This window comes from Tachypleus tridentatus, chromosome 6, assembly GCF_004210375.1.
Source record: "Tachypleus tridentatus isolate NWPU-2018 chromosome 6, ASM421037v1, whole genome shotgun sequence".
In the NCBI taxonomy this organism is placed as follows: Eukaryota; Metazoa; Arthropoda; class Merostomata; order Xiphosura; family Limulidae; genus Tachypleus; species Tachypleus tridentatus.
Genome location: NC_134830.1, coordinates 77,781,627 through 77,787,626, shown reverse-complemented (window position 1 = coordinate 77,787,626; position 6,000 = coordinate 77,781,627).

Sequence of the window (6,000 nt, the reverse complement as noted above, 5' to 3'; positions counted from 1 at the left end):
TGCTGTAGTTTCAAGTTTAATACATTTTAATAACAAAGTCCGTTGAAAAACTACTTTTTTACGTTCTAACGGAAAAAAGCTGAAATGCAACTAAATTTCATATATCTTTCTTAGAAAGATAATAAAGCATCCAGTAATGCTTCCATGTTAATGTCTAATAAACACTGGCTATACAGTGTTGATGCAGTATATACTCCCATGTCAATAACTCATGAGAATAAAAAGTGTCATTATAAATGATAAGAATCTCATTATTACAATATATTATGTTTTCGAAGCTATATGCGATAAGGTATCATCTTATTAATGGTGATATCATATTCTTCATATATATTCCAGCATTTGACTGTATTATTATTTTTATGGTATTTAAATTATTTTTACGAAATAAAATTTATTGAGAAAAATAATTTTGCAGATGATTCGGTATGAATTTAAAACAAAAAATGTGATAATGACATTGTAAAAATAATGATTTAAAATGTATGAAGAAGTTGTTTAGTAAAACTTTGCTGTTTAAATATTAAGCAAACAGTTTATATTATATTTTCTTAAAATGAACTAAAACAAGTAATTGAAAACAACTCAATCCATTTGATTTTGCGTTTGTTTATATTTGTTTCCCTACTTAGTATTTGAGAGTTTTCTATGATTATGTTGTGTTTATTTGATTTTCAGTGTTCAAAAATTTCCAAAGAAGCCATACTTATACAGCAACTTAAACCAAAATTAAATCATTATAAAGGAACGCCTTTATACCTATATTAATTACTAACCTAACATCCAACTGCAACGCCCTCTACAATCCTGCACCCGTTCCTAAGACATGTGTCCGGCAACGTCACTTGCAAACTCTTTCTTAACCTGAAGATGATGTAGGAAGGTCGAAACGTTGTTCTCCCCTTATCAACAAGTGTTAATATCCATACCAGCCGTTCTGAGATACATTTTTATTTCAAGTGTATTTCTCGTGATCACGAAAAACCTCTTTGGGCTACCTGCTATGTCCACAACAAAGTTAAAACTCGGTTTTTAGCGCTGCCAGGATCTGTTCTTTATAAAGAGATGCATTAATGAAAATATTCAAATATTATGCATAGAGATAAGGTTATAAACACGTAAAGAGGAGCTACTAACGAAACAACTATTTGAGTTCAAAGGGATTATCACCAAGTTTTAACAGGTCACATGATCTCACGGATTAGTCAGTATGGCTGTTAACTATTACTACTGAAGTCCTGGAACATTATTCAAATAAAGTAGTACTGAAAAATAATTTGTCAGACTATTTATTTTTACTACTTGTAGAAATACGATGATATATACAATGTTAAAAAGAAATAATCTTTATACGCTTTTATGACTGATCGAAGTAGTATAGTTTCTCTTTCTCTTTCAGAAGACAACCAAAATTACGCCAAACTAGAAAGAATTTTTTTCCTGTGGTATTATATGGAACTTCAGTCATAGTATCTATGATGCTTGTTCAAGATAGCCCATTACATTTAAACTTTATCCTAAATCACGATAGTCTTTTCTCGTAGCACTACTTAAAAGACATACTACCAAGTTCAATATTATGTTAATATAACGTCATGCAGTAAACCTACCACTAACAATGCTGTCACACTGTAACAAACTGCTACCAAAAGGTTACATGAAGGAATTCTTGTAAATTATCTGGAAAACATAATACCAAGATCAGTCCACGAAAATGATAAATTAGTTTATATCTTATTTGACCTTTTTACAAGCTTGAACTGTTGTAATTTGTCGTAAGCCAGCGTTTGCAAGCGACGATACGTTACATTTTTTCTAGAGAGGGCACTTCACTTCTTTGTAAAATGTGGAACTCGTGTTTTCAGTTACCTCTCACCTTCTACCCCATTTCCTCCGTCAATTTGTAAAAAACATCAAAGTCTAGCAATCATCAAAACAGCGAGTGTGAAATTCTGAACATAAAATAGGGTTACAGCATGTTATGAGCACGTAGCTCGTGAAAATATTAAATTACACCTTTTAATTATTACTACTTTTGACAGAAAACATTCCAAGGATTAAGAAGTATACATCATCGCTAAACAAAGTAAATTAAAAGATAAGAGGTGACACATACAAATATTGTACAATACTCATAAGCTGAAAATTAACATTATTTCGATACAGAGTAGACTAATAAAAGAGCATCACATCCTTCTTTATATCTAATAATAAGTCTCATTATTATTAAAGTAGTCTTCCGCTGGCGCTATGATCACTAACTACCTCGGAGATTAAACAAAATAATAGCTTACTGTTTAGCAAATTCCTCTGAATAATACTGATAATCATATGTCCGAGTTTGGCCTCAATGACCGAGATATTTCACGATGTAACAAATATCTTGATTTCAACTTACTTTTTTTTTTCACGGGAATGTGGTCTAGATAACTCCATATCTGCTAAAAATTCAAAATAATTAATAGCTGCAATTTTAAATTTTTGTAAGTAATATAAGTGGCATCCTGGTGACTTCTTGCAGTGATATCATCAGTCCCCTGATCAGTAAGAGAAATGATGTTTTATGTTAAATATTTGGCTTAGACAGACGCGAGTCTTAACAGTTTTCTGTTTTATCCACCTTACATTTATGGTTATCTAGCAAAATAACGAGTAAAATTAATTCAAATAAGATAAATAATTACGTAATATTAGAAATAAGCAAGTTAATATTAAAAATAAAGAACTATTTTGATGTTAACAAAAATAATAAACTTAATTTTGATATATAATGGCTTAGATAAAATTATTCAAAATTACAATTCACTTATATAATTCAAACTTGGCCAAGGAATTGGCGAGTCCTGATATTTTGCGAAAAGTCTTACTGGCGTTGGGTATAACAAGTTTTTACATTGGTCTTTATTCTCACTCAATATGTTTTAGTTATCATGCAAGATACTAACAATTATCAAATCTAATGTTATAATTTTCATATTAAAACAAATTATTAATCATAGCAAAAACACTCTGACGATAAAAAATATAATGACAATGAAGTAGATTTGTTCATTTAAATGCAAAGGATCACCTGTAGTGATGTAAGCCATCAACTTTACTACAGAGCCACAGAACAGGAGTGAGATGGCTGACAGAATTATGAAATGAATATCCAGTGGCGGCGCCAGGATATTTTCTGGAGGGGGAAGGGCTGAGGTAAACTGTGGATGGGCTTCCCAAAATGCCATCAATATGAAGTACAGATGAAGGTAAATTATAATAATGCAAATACCAAGGTACATTTTAGAAAGGTGTTCTATTTTGAACTGCGTTTTTAATGCAGTTTTCATTGGAAACTCATACTCTGATTAGTAACTCATTATTAGAAATTAGAAATAATATGTTTATGAAAATATGCGTATATGTAAAAGAGGAAGCTCACCTAAATTCCACCCAAGGTAATACATAATAATAAAGAAAATCAAGATTAGCTTAGATTGAACATTTAATATACCGTTAAGAGTAAAGCTACAAATCAAAAGAAATACCTGTGAAACCTTTGGTTTATCAAGTAAAATCCCTGATGATCTGTTGTAACTTGAAATCAACGTAGTTGTATAATCTTCGTCAAAGCTCAGGATAGAATGGCATTACACAGGGAGCGGCAATACAGCGCATGAGTTTCAATGCATTCAGTACGTTGCTATGGAACGAATGACACATACTTCCGTCATAATGAAGATGTTGAGTTCTACAGATCTATGTCTCTTTGACGTTAATTGTTAAGCAACAACGACGATTGTGTTTTCCATATTTTATGAATATATGTAGGTAACAAATTGGGGGGGGGGGCTGAGAGGGGCTTGGTTCATTTTGGGAGAGTCTCAAGCCCCCCAAGCCCCCCCCCTTGGCGCCGCCACTGTGAATATCATCTGTTGATGTACAGAACAAGTTCAATATTTAAAACTTTATCAACAGAATACAATTACGTACGAGATATATACAAGAATAATGATATTCCTAACTCAAAATTTAACAGTAATCACATTTTACTGGTAGCAGACACTACACACATTATAGAATATACAAACTACAGTCAATTACTTAAGATACAAATATTAACTGTTCTGAGGCATCAAATATATTTTGATAGCCGAGAGCAAAAAGAACTAAATCTGAAAATAAGAGCAGCAGATCAAAACAAACTCCTGAAATCATGATTGTTATCCCACTGTACACGTTTATTAAGTGTCTACAAATAGTTTTAAAATTACCAAATATCCAATAGCTAAACGAGTTCAAAATAAAGAATAAGTTGTGTTTTCAGTTAACATATATTATTTTCCAATGCCTATGGATCTACAAAGAATAATTACTTTTCTACCAGAAACATTTTTATATGCTTTTTGATTAATATTTTTTGTGTTTGTGTGTATTTTCTAGTATACCACTCATATGACGAACGTATTAACGCAAGGCTGATAAAATGATGGCTCGCATTGGGAAGATTTCACAGTTAAATTTTAAGTTATGAATTGCTTTTCAAGTAGCTAAATTAATAAAGATGTAATTTTACATATCGAGACGGAAAGACTAATTTCTGGGAGTTAGGCTTGTCTCGTCTTTTCAGTGTTGTACTAGGATAAATTTTCAATAGAAAGAGAGAAGAATGGATATATATGAACTATGTAAGAACTATTAAGGTAAGATCTGTAGTCCTTCTTATGCTCATTTGGTTTTAGTTTTATTTATTTATTTTTATTTTGTAAGGGTGGAGGGTGGGAGTTTCAAATAGTTGAATTTTATGTTAGTTTTATTTTTACTTTAGGAACTTTAATAACTTTCAATGGTAACTACGTTCCCACAATTGACAGCAGACAGTAAAAGGTGGTAGCAGTTGAGAGGTTGTGAGCGTAAGCATTTAACTCCATATCCTTAATTTATTTTTCTTGCTTTCTGGCTACTTTAGCATCAGCTTTTGGATGTTGTCTGATATATGGGTTATCTCCAATGCATGTGGGAGTTGTTACCACAGATATTATCCATTATAACTTTAATGTGACAACTGAGATTCACAATGGATTCCTCACTAAAATCTTCTTGATGCTTATTTGGTATTACGTTCATTATTGTTTTAGAGTGCTGATTTTAATCGCCTATTAATGTTTAATGTAATTAATAGTATTAAAATTATTTATTACATTGTATATACACACAAAAATTATTTCACATTCTGACGACGCATATTGTTATTCACATACCTTTCGTTCTGCCATAAGATGCATTAACCTTGGAATGGTGAACAGATACATGGTTTAAACAGTCCTATATTAATGTGTTGCTACAGGTGATATGTTTGGTTTCTTTCAGAATTTTCGCATAGAGTTATACAAGGTATTACCTGTAGTTAATTGTTCCTAACTTTGAAATGACAGACAAGGAGGAAGGCGTGTGTGACAAACTAGCAAAATTTGACCGTCACTTTTATAACGACCCTATGGCCTCAAAGTGCGTTTTTCCACGAATATGCTGCAGAACAGGACTACTTATTATTACATTCCGGTATTCTAAACACTAGACCCGTCTGAGAGAGAGGTTGAAAGGTGGTAGCCAAACTGTTAGAAGAGTTTTTGACTTTGATATACTTTAATCTTGCATTATTTAATATGTTAGAGTTTGCACGTACATAAGCTTTAAGTATATATTTTTTAAATATATGTAGAGCGTATCGGTTCTTTGTGGAATTTTGCGCAAAACTACTTGAGGGCTATCTGCTCTAGCCGTCCTTTACTTAAAAGTGTAAGACTATAGGGAAAGAAGCTTGTCATCACCACCCACCGCCACTCTTTTACCAAAACACAATTGGATTGACTATCACATTATAACACTCCCACGAATAAAAGGGCAAGCATGTTTAGTATGACAGGGATTTGAACTCGCAATGCTTAGGTTACGAGTTGAGCGCCCTAAGGCATTGATAAAACTACACTTAATAGATATACTGATCTTGGATATAAAATA